At 34.6% G+C, this 12,500-nt stretch overlaps 1 protein-coding gene across 1 annotated transcript in view; it reads right to left on the reverse strand.

The window, feature by feature from the left end:
- The window catches only part of LOC144979838 (uncharacterized), a 48,686-nt gene that overhangs the window by 5,781 nt on the left and 30,405 nt on the right, over positions 1 to 12,500 (reverse strand). The gene's annotated exons all lie outside the window — the stretch shown is intronic.

Genomic DNA, 12,500 nt, shown 5'->3' on the forward strand with positions numbered 1-12,500 from the left:
TGCAGTTAGTTACAGATATTGGTAAGAAATAAATAAATACATTTGAAAACGGGAATTAGTAAGTAATAAAACGGAGTTTGTTACAGTTATTGGTAAGTAATAAAACTTTGGTACAGATATTGGTAAGTAAAAAAAACATAGTTTGTTACAAGTATCGGTAAAATATAACTTTGTTACAGTTATTGGTAAATAATAAAACATATTTTGTTACAGGTAATGCTAAATACTAAAACGTTATTTGTTACAAATATTGGTAAGTAATAAAACGTAGTTTGTTACATATATTGGTAAGTAATAAAACATAGTTTGTTACAAGTATTAGTAAGTAATAACGCGTTGTTGTTACTGATTTTGGTAAGAAATATAATGTAGTTTGCTACTGATATTGGTATTTTTTTAAATGTAGTTTGTTACAGATATTGGTAAGAAATAAAACGTAGTTTGTTACAAATATTGGTAAGTAATAAGACGTAGTTTGTTACAAATATTGGTAAGTAATAAAACGTAGTTTGTTATTGATATTGGTAAGAAATAAAATAGGTTTTAAAACAGGAATTAGTAAGGAATAAAACGGAGTTTGGTATGGGTATTGGTAAGTATTAAAATAGTTTGTTATTGATATTGGTAAGTAATAAAACTTTGTTACAGTTTTTCGGTAAATAATAACATAGTTTGTTATAGATATTGGTACGTAATAAAGCGTAGTTTGTTACAGATATTGGTGGGCAATAAAACGTAGTTTGCTACAGTTATTGGTAAGTAATACAACTTGGTTACAGTTATTGGTAAGTAATAAAACGTATTTTGTTACAGATATTGGTAAGTAATAAAACTTGGTTACAGTTATTGGTAAGTAATAAAACATATTTTGTTACAGATATTCGTAAGTAATAAAACTTGGTTACAGTTATTGGTACGTAATAGAACATATTTTGTTACAGATATTGGTAAGTAATAAAACATATTTTGTTACAGATATTGGTAAGTTATAAAACTTGGTTACAGTTATTGGTAAGTAATAAAACATATTTTGTTACAGATATTGGTAAGTAATAAAACGTTTGTTACAGATATTTGTAAATAATTAAATTTTGTTACAGTTATTGGTAAGTTATAAAATTTCGTTTGTTACATATATATTGGTAAGTGATAAAAATTTGTTTGTGACAGATATTGGTAAATAATAAAACATAGTTTATTACAGATATTGGTAAGTAATAAAATGGATTCTTATACAGTCAGTAGTAAAACGGAGTTTTTGATACAGGTATTAGAAATAAATAAAATGGAGTTTCATAATTAATATTAAAGATCTGAAAAAGTGAGTTTGAAGCAGGGATAGCTAGATGCCTAATTTGCCACATAGGCATAATAAGTTTAGTCTACCGTCCTTTCTAATAATAATATGTGAGAACCGTAACAAACCAGTATCCAACAAGCACGAACGTTTCGTCCTGAATCGTAATATTCATTTACTTATATAATAATAATAATAATAAAATTAATAATAATATAATAATAATAATAATAATAATAATAATAATAATAATAAAATAATAATAATAATAATAATAATAATAATAATAATAATAATAATAATAATAATAATAATAATAATAATAATAATAATAGTAATAATAATAATAATAATAATAATAATTAATAATAATAATAATAATAATAATAATAATAATAATAATAATAATATTAATAATAATAATAATAATAATAATAATAATAATAATAAATAATAATAATAATAATAATAATAATAATAATAATAATAATAATAATTAATAAATAATAATAATAATAATAATAAAAATAATAATAATAATAAAAATAATAATAATAATAATAATAATAATAATAATAAATAGCATTTCTACAGGGCATAACCATGACGATGTCGTGCTCTATGTGCTTTACAGTGGCATCATTGAACCAAATCATCCATTTGTAACAATAATCTTACAACACACACATACTGTCAATTGACACAGTGTAGAAATAAAACCAAGTATCCAGTACAATACAATGAAGTGCAATACTCTATGCAAGATACTTCTCATAAAAAAGAGCTTTTTTATATAGCGTAATATCCACTTAACGCGCTCAAAGCGATTTACAAGGGGTCCCTGGTCAACAGCAACATTTAACATGTAGGACGGGAGAAAACGCCTGTTAGGCGATATTACAATTTTTCGGACAAAGACAATGCTGTTAACGGCCAGGTACTCATTTTACACCTGAATACGGTGAGAGAATGTGAGTAAAGAGCCTCTTCCAAGGACTCAACTATGCTCGAACCTAGGACCTTCCGATCCGAAAGCGAGTGTCATACCACAAGACCACATAGCCGCACCCAATAAAATAAATGATGTTTCAGCCTTGATTTAAAAATAGTGATGGTTGGTGCATCTCTTACAGTTTTGGAGAGAGAATGCCAAACTTTAGGGACTGAATTGTAAAATGAGATCTCTCAATTTGTGACCCTTCGCCTCAAAACGGTATTAAGTCGGGATGCTTAAGATGTTGAAAATTGAATGTATAGCCAGAAATATCAGACTTGTGTTGAGTTTGTATGTTTTATTGAGGGGAATGAATACCATATATTAGGGTGCTAATGCCAACAATTTATATTTTTGACCAGTTTAACATTAAATTCGGCCTTTAAGCATATGGTTCGTTCCGACATAATACCGTTTTGAGACGATGGGTTACATTTGTGAACGGAGTGATTGCTATAGTAAAACAGTTAAAGCTGGACATTCCATTTAAAATCACGTGACAAAACAAGGAACCGATCACACACACACACACACACACACACACACACACATACATACATACACACACACAAAGAACATTGAGTTAGTGTTACAACTGCAAAATGTGATTGTATAAAAAGAGTGAACGAGCTTGTGGGAATTATATACAGAAGCTTTAGCTATCTTGATTTTAAAACGTTTGTCCAATTTTATAAGTCCGTGTCTAGAGTAGGTATGGAAAAGGTATTTGACTTACTTGACTTGACTTAGATGCCTTTCGCGTCTCGACCGAAAGATCGGGTCGCCTTGGCTGTTTCCAGTATTTCCTGTGTGAGGTGTCTCCAATATTGCCGGTCCTCTGCTAGGGTTCTCAGATTTTCAAGGTCCCCTGCCGTTATGAGACTAATGCTTTGTCCAAGTGTTGTGAGGTTTTTGTTTAGGATCACGGGAGTGTTGTGATCGGTCTTCCTCTGAAAAGGTTCCCGTGTTTTTGGAAGTATCCCGACATGGCTTGGTTTGCTGGTATGTTTTTGTCCCTGCGTAGTATGTGACCGAAAAGTTGCCATCGTTGTTGTAAAATGTCAAGGGAGATTGGTCTTTCTTTTGTGATCTTATAGAGTGATTCATTTGAGATCTTTTTGGGGTATTTGATGTCCAGTACCCTTCTTAGCTGTGTGCGATGGAAGGCATCCAGATGTTCTTCTTCGGATTTTGTCAACGCCCAAGTGCCGCAGTTATACAGAAGTACCGGTTTTACAAGAGCATGGTACAGTTTCAGTTTGGTTTTTCTCTTTATTTTGTCACCTCTAATCCATACATTGGTGAGTTTACTGAGTGCGGCGTTTGATAGCTGTTTTCTTCTTTGTACATCCTCGGTGTCTCCAATTAGTGAGCCGACTTTCTTTGTTCTTTTCCATTCCTCTTTGTTCCTCGATATTGTTGTAAATTCGGTTTTATTGGCATTGACTTGGAGGTTATATTTCATGAGGGTATTTTGTATGATGTCTATATTTGCTGGTGTTGATCCAATAAAATCGACATCATCTGCATAGGCGATTTCTCTAGGGATTGCATTCTCAATATGAGTCGTTGGTTTTGGAATGACTTTTCGAACTTCTTTCAGAGCGTGTTCTAAGTATATTGTGAACAGAATCGGGCTCAGACTATCTCCTTGGGGGGTCCCGATGTTACTTTCGAACTGCGTCTGTTTTGTGGCCCCGTATATCCTTGGTTGTATCTTTGTGTTGCTGAGGAGAAATCGGATTATTCGGAGCTCGTCTTCGTCTACTATTTCTGTTAATATCTCCAAAAGTTTTCCTCTGTCGATCGTATCAAAGGCTGCGGACATATCGATTCCGGTTATTGTTATGGATATTTAGAGTCCCTTATTTAAGCAGCAGTCTATTAACATTTTGATACCACAAAGAAGCGTGATTTTGACGAATAGCGTATCATGACATTGGATATTATTGTATTTTGTATATCAATTATTTGAAACTCTCGAATGTACCAATCTGAAATACCAAATGAATGTAAATAAGAGTTAATTACACTACGAATATTGAATATGGCATTTAGATATTTATGTATTAGATATTTAATTCTCAATATTATCAAATAATTGACATTGAATATTATTTATACAATTGATAAATTATAAAAGTTACACAGAACATTTAAATGTTTTAGAACCTATTAGCTCTTAAACGATACAGGAAGCCAAGGGTACGATTACCTTATGCCAGAATATTATCAAAATGTTGGTCCTATTTCAGTGATTTGTTTAGTTGGATTCCCAAGAAAGGTATTGTGTTAACGTGTTTTAAAAACTGACCACTTATTTGGTAATTATAATTAACTAGCTGTTTTTTAAAATATCAATTTACCGGTTTTTTAGTTTGTTACTGACATGACGAAGCATTTCTCGGAGTGGAATATCATCTGCCAGGTTTGTGCCCATGATAGAAGTGAGTCAAGATCATTCTGTAATATTTCGGCGTCGTTCTGAGTTTCCAATGACTCAAAATAAGAGGCTGTCATCGGCGAACAGTTTGAGCTAGGTAGGAGTTGATATATTTCTTCCTAAGTCGTAAATTAATGCTAGAAAGCAGAGCGGTCCAAGGACAGTTTCTTTGGGTACCCCCGATAAAACGTTGCATTTCTCACTTCAATGTCCATCGCAGAGTCAGTCTTCAAGCCAATAAAGTAACTTTTGTTCCGTCTGTTTTGGGTCGTTTTCTTCATCCGTGGTCTTTTCGGGGGACTTTGGTTTGATGATTTTAATTCCGTGGTGTTCCAGTTTTCTGAGGAGTCGGCTATGGGGCACACTATCAAATGCCTTCGAAAAGTCTAAAACAAGTAGATGTATTTGTTTTCTGCTGTCTAATGTCTTTCCTATTTCTTTTAGAGTTGGCTTTCACAAGATCTATGTTTTCTGAACATGTGTTGGAAATCGACTAGTATATTTTGTCTTTCATATTCACTATGTGCTCGAGTACTTTACATGTGGCATGTCAGCGACACTGGTCTATTGTTCGAGGCAATACCTCGTTTCCCTTTTTGTATATGCCAGTGACTAATGCACGCTTTCAGTCTTTGGGCACACGGCCTGTGTTGAGTGACTGTTGGAAAATAATGCATAAATAAGGAGCTGTTTCTGTTCCGCATTCTTTGAGGATCCTGGTGGGTATCAGATCTGGGCCAATTGCCTTAGAAGGATTTAGACCCTGGAGCTGTTTGGTTATGCCGGTTTGGGTAATTCTTTACATTGAAGAATGCTGCTTCCAGTTATAATAGACAACGTCGTGTTTTCTTTTGTGAATGTGCGTTTGTAATGTGTAACATAATAATAAATGTACAATTATATAGCGCTTATGCCGAAGCTTCGAAGCGCTTCACATAATATATATACACATACATACACATACATACACACACTTAACTAATTGTATACATGAGTGCACACACACATACACACACACACGCGCGCGCGCGCGCGCACACAAACGCACTAACGTATGCGCTTTGCAATAATTCCTGGCATAATCTTATTTAAATACTTCCCAAAGAGATAGGTTTTCAGTTTAATTTTGAATTTATTAACGCTGCTTTCAAGTCTGACTGACAGTGGGAGTGAATTCCAAGTGATCGGGCCTACTTTACTGAATGATCTGTCGCCAAAACGTTTAAGATTAGCTTTTGGAATTTGAAGGTGATACAGTTTTGAGGACCTGAGATTTCGAGTGGGGTTGTAGGGGACAATCAAGTCTTGAATGGAGGCAGGGCTTCGTGAATTGATGGCATCAAAACAAAGCAGAGCAATTTTGTATTCAATACGAGCGTTAACTGGTAGCCAGTGTAATGCCCTCAACATCGCATTGACACCCATCGAGTCACTGCGACCAATACCTAGGACAAGTCTTGCTGCTCTATTCTGAACTTTTTGTAGTTTTCCGAGTTTTATGTCAGGCAGACCAACAAGTAGCGAGTTACAGTAATAAATACGTGAGAGTATCAATGCACAAACGACCGTCTTCAGCAAATGGGGAGGAATGTATTGTTTCATTCGATGGATTCTCTTTAATTCAAAATTCATGGTTTTGATCATCTGGTTTATTTGATGTTCCATGCTGAAACAGTCGTCGAGCACAACGCCAAGGTTTTTCGCATAGAACATAGAACAGTTACAGTACTAGCCCCATCGTTAATCATATGTAAATTATTAAGGAGTAGGAGTTGGGCAGTTACGATAAACGGTCTTTGCGGCAGGCTGACTGGAACATATAAGACTGTTCTTCAAGAAATGGAAAGAGGAGATAATGATGGTCATCATCATCATCATCATAATCATCATCATCATCATCATCATCATCATCATCATCATCATAATAATAATAATAATAATAATAATAATAATAATAATAATAATTTATATTATATATTATATTATTATTATAATATTATATTATATAACAAAAGAATAATAATTCTAACCCCAAACTTATGTCTAAATTATTTTGTTTTGCTTTAAAAAAAATTTCTTTGCCGTTTTCTTCTTCTTCTTCGTTTTTTTTCTTCCTTCTCTCTTTATTCCTTTTCTTTTTTTTTTTTTCTTTTCTTTTTTTTTCTTTTTCCTTTTTATCTTTTTAATTTTAATTTCTTTTTTTTTCTTTTCTCTCTCTCTTTCTTTTTTTTGCGTGCTTTGTTACAGTTGTTAAGTTTTTTTCCCCACTCTTATTTTTTCTTTTTTTTTCGGTTTGTTTCATTTTATTCTTTTTCTTTTTTTTTTCCTCCCTTTCTTTGCAACAGCAAACTGAAGAATTCAATTGAAGAGTGGTCTTCCAAGAATCCATAACTCCATTTTCCCCATTTTGAGATATTGAGGATTATTTCCCCTTCAATTTTTCATTCGGTTTATTATTTTATCATATTTAAATTTCAAATGCACACAAATCTAAGGAAATTCTTGTGTCATTTGATACTTAAAATAAAGTTAATGTTTCAATTTAGACTAGATCGAAAATTCGACTTAACGAATTTTGGAAAACCAGCCTTCAATTCATTTGACAGCAAACAGAAAAAGTAACATTGTGTACACTTTGCTTTGCAGATAGAGAGGTATGTGCCAGCCTCGCCAAGAGTCACCTTTGACGACAACTGGGACAGAAGGAGGGGCTGTGTGGGGGGCGGAACCAGTCCTAGGTCAGATCCTCGGGACTGTGGCCTTCGAGCATCAATGCGAATGTTTTTGACTGTGACAGCCTTTATGGTGCTGAGAATTGAACATATAATCAAGATTTAAAGGGTTATCTTGGCAATTGCCAATATAACTCATACATAAGCATAGTATTTCCATTAAAAATGTGAAACTTGGATTAAATATTTTCCATTTACTGAGTTTCATGAATGACCAAAAAAAAAGGTATTAACCATTTACCTCTGGAAAGATACGTATTCAAAAATTTGGCCAGAAAACTCGTCCTTCAAATATCGATCGATTTAAAACATTCAAATGACCTCGAAGGTTTGAGAGTGTTTGCCAAGAGGAAGATCATTTAAATCGATCGATATTTCAAGGACAGATTTTCTGACATTTGTTAAAATACGTGTTTTTTCCGAGTACAACAGTACAGACGAACAACTTTCTGACTACTTCTTTAACCCAAGAAAATACTAGATCATGGTGGTGTGAAATATTTGATCCTAACCTTAAACCGTTAAATGTGAATTCATGAACAACTTTCTGACTACTTTAACCCAACATAACACTAGATCATGGGGTGGGAAATATTTAATCCTAACCTTAAACCGTTAAATGTGAATTCATGAACAACTTTCTGACTACTTTAACCCAACATAACACTAGATCATGGGGTGGGAAATATTTAATCCTAACCTTAAACACCCCAGCGTCCTGGATACGAGACAAATATGGACTAGACGGTTCCTTTTCCATTTCAGTTCATGATCAGGACTTAACGTTGCGCTCAGAGCGAGATTCGAAACAGGAACCTAGAGTTCCGATGGTGAGTGGAACACCTGAACATACGACCAGACAACAAAGCAGCACAAAGCTATCACAATGTCTTGGTCTTCTGCAAAGAGTGTCAACCAGCTTCTTCCTTTTCTTATTCCATCAACACTCCTGTGTCGTGTAGTTTTTAGCCTGTTCCTAGCTTCTCTTTCCTTTTGGAGTCCATTGTAGTTTATACGCTCTCTCTCTCTCTCTCTCTCTCTCTCTCTCTCTCTCTCTCTCTCTCTCTCTTGCTGAGAATTGTGTGATTCAGTCGCAGATTTTTAAAAACCTCGATGAGTATAGCTGCTCTCTCCATCCAGGTTGTTAATTGTTTCCATTGGTCACGGTCCTGGGCCAGAGTTTTGAGGCTGTCAAGATCTTGTTGTGACTTTAGTACGGAGGGCAGTGCAGTTTTTTTTTAGTTCATCAGGGATTAATTTGGCCTCATCTGAATCTAGAAATTTCTGATATGTAGAGAGATCCTGGTTCAGGGTCGTTAGTATTGATGTTGGTGGTCTCCCTAAATATTTGTTGCCATGAAGGAAATATTCTGTCCTTGCAGTTTGGGCTGGGATTTTATCTTCTCGACTTATATGTGACCAAATAGCCTCCATCGCGGTTCCTTTAACTCACTCAATCCTAACGATTTTTGCTGCTTTTCAAAATCGGTAAAAATGTATAAAAAGTAAGTATGTACATAGATAGTTTTATTCAACTAGCATTAAAATGCAAAAACTAAAAACATTAGCTTTGATACTACGCCTATAATTTGTCTCAGAAAAATGTAATAAATCGGCATGGGGTAAAAGTAACCCGGGTAAACTACGGATATAGTCGGCGTTAGGGTTGAGTGAGTTAATATTGTACTCTGACCCTGATTCCTTCAGAGAGATCAGTCTTTGTAATTGTCTCTGGCCAATAGATTCCGATTACGCGACGCAATTGTTTGCTGTGGTATGAATCGAGACTTTCTAAGTTCTTTTTGTGAGGCCCCAGGTTCCACAATTATATGTCAATATTCCTCTTAGCCTACCAGAATTTAAACTGAGTCACACACACACACACACACACACACACACACACACACACACACATAAATATATAAATAGGTGTCAAATAAGAGTGGGGGAAATCTGCCACAGTGATAGGTGCAATAGCGCATTATCAGGTGATTTTTTTTCTCGCAAAAATAGTTTTTAATTATAATAGGGTATAATTAAATGAATTGTTTTTAACAACTGAATGTCCCTAATAATGCTATTATTATGCAATAATTACATTATCTAATGTTTATTGTAATTGGAACAATTTTATCGACCTGGTACGGGTAAAGGACAACAATTTGTTGTTCGCCGATAATTATATTTTCAAACATACCCGAAGGCCTCACAAATGAGGGAATTCCAGGTCTTTGTGTATAGAACTAATAAATCATTCTGTTTTTTTTGGTTTTTGTATTCAAATCCTAGAGTTTTTTTGCTACTTTTCAAAATTGGAAAAAATGTACTGAAAACGAGCATGTGCATAGACAGTTTTATTCAACTACATGTAAAAACAAAGAATATTAGCTTTGACGCTACACCTATAATTCGTCTCATAAAAATCCAATAAATAAGCTTGGGGTAAAAGTAACCCGTGTAAACTACGGATATAGTCGGTTTTTAAATTGTTATTCATATATGTATTATCATAAGAATCTACTTGGTGCGCGACTTCTGGGACATTATATATATATATATATATATATATATATATATATATATATATATATATATATATATATATATAGTTATATATATATATATATATATTATTATATATATATATTATAAAGTCTGGCAATGATTCAAAAACAGATTCAATGTATTGAAAGGGACTAAAATCAGGGTTATTGCAAGGGGAAGGGTTAAGGCGGTGTGACGAATCTCACGCTAAGTAATAGCTTAGAAAGTATATATCCGTCAATATTGCATTATGTCAACATGAGCTAACATGCTTAGCATTGAAACCGAGGTCAAAGTTTTAATTTTTTTTTTTCAATGTGTTTATTTTTAACTAGTAAAAGTAAAATGAAATGCATTCTTCGAAATGATAAATAAAATATCGATTTATTTATTTATTTATTTTTACAGCAGTCTTTTTGAGCCATTTGACCCGTGGAGCCGGAGCCTAGGGCAGCGTGGCTCAGTGGTAAGGTCTTTGCTTCGTACCCGAAAGGTACCGAGTTCGATCACCTCCCGCTGCGCTGTGTGGCCTTGAGCAAGTCACTTCACCCTAGCCCACTTTGCGGCTCTGCACTGCGGCTGACGCTTGGGTTATTGCAGTCTTCCCTTGGAATAGACCCTAGAGACACATTTCCCCTATGGGATGAATAAAGGGAATTTTATTTTCATATTTTATTTATATATATTTATCCTGGTTTCTATAGCATGAAAGCGGCACAAGCAATTGTTTGCCACCCTTTTGATAGGAAATATTCTAACGCAAAGTACTTTCCGTCGGTTCTAACAGACCCAGCTACTCAATCACTGTTGGGCGGGTAAGGGCGGGGGCCTCTCGGTCCTTTTACGTATGAAATGAGTGCTCTAACAACTGCTCAGGAACCCAGATTGATTTATATATCACCATCACCCCCTTATGAAATACTTCTCCGACGCTCATAAAAGTGTAATCAAAGGAGAAAAACATTATAAATCTGATCATGTTTTAACAATATACATTCTGATCACATGACATGTGAAAAAGTTCTAGCCAGGATGAAGAATAAAAAGTACCGATTTTCTTTGTTTAGAACCAAGCTGCTGGTTGCTGGACGGACGTGACATCAGACTATTGAATCCTATTGTCAATAATTAGGACCCGAAAATTCGTAGTTCCACGACATTTTGGCAGTAGTTGGAAGGTCTGTTATTCGGCTATTGTGCGGCTCTGTGGTCTAGTGGTATGCTTTCGGATCGGAAGGTCCTGGGTTCGAGCCTCGCGCTTGGCGCATAGTTGAGTCCTTGGAAAAGGCTCTTTACTCACATTCTCTCACCGTACTCAGGTGTAAAATGAGTACCTGGCCGTTAACAGCGTTGTCTTTGTCCGAAAAATTGTAATATCGACTAACAGGCGGCATGTCCCGTCCTACGTGTTAAATGTTGCTGTTGACTAGGGACCCCTTGTAAAGCGCTTTGAACACATTTTGTGGATATTGCGCTATATAAAGCTCAATTTGTTTTTTTTTTTGTTTTTTTTATTCTCTGATTAGGTTCTATGTCATTGCTATCATTTATTTTTTCAGCACATAAAAATACATATCAGAAGTAAACATGATATCAATGTGTGACATAATTTGGCACAATGACCTTTTATATAATGGTTCCAAGCCAGTGGTTATTAATAATATCGAGAAAGAAAACAAATAATATACCGAATGCATGTAGTTTTATATTATCTATTTTTTTAAAAAAACATTTATTCCTGTAATATATATATTCTTGGAATAAGATTTTCAACTTATAAAGGTGTTATTAATTTCATCATCATAGCATGACGAAAGCCTAAAAGTAAATAAAAAATTGAAACGTAAAACAAGATTAACATCCTCGTATTTTTTTATAATGATAATATTTTTAAAATCCCCTTTTTTGATCCCATAGGGGATGTTTTTCTCTACGGTTTATACCGAGGAAATTAAACTTGAAACAAAATTAATATCCTTGTATTATTTTCTTAAAGGGGAGTTGGAGGGGGGGGGGGTGTTATAATTCTAAAAATACTAATTTAGAAGAAAAAAACCCTTTATTCATCCCATAAGGGAACTTTTTGTTTTCTAGGGTCTATTCCAATGGAAGACTGGAATAACCCAGGCGTCTGCCGCAGAGCAGCGCCGCAAATTGAGCTAGGGCGAGGTGACTTGCTCAAGTCCGCACAACGCAGCAGCGAGTGATCGAACTCGGTACCTTTCGGGTACGAAGCATGACGTAACTATAGAACTCTAGTCGGCCATGGTACGGAGCAAAGATCGTACCGCTGAGCCACGCTAATCCATTATTCTAATTTTAGCATCAAAATCATCTTGACTGAGTTATCGGGACCCCGATGTGTTTGAATATTTGACAAGGTGAAGGTCATCTGTATTTGAAGAAATAAGTAAATTCTGGCTATTAATTCTTTCTTTTTTTAAGGGCGCTTTCCGTGAGAACCTAAAGACTTTAGCAAAGGTAGGATTG

The sequence above is a fragment of the Berghia stephanieae genome, chromosome 9 (assembly GCF_034508935.2).
Source record: "Berghia stephanieae isolate SIO BIC M18660-M18661 chromosome 9, UCSD_Bste_1.3, whole genome shotgun sequence".
Taxonomy (NCBI): domain Eukaryota; kingdom Metazoa; phylum Mollusca; class Gastropoda; order Nudibranchia; family Aeolidiidae; genus Berghia; species Berghia stephanieae.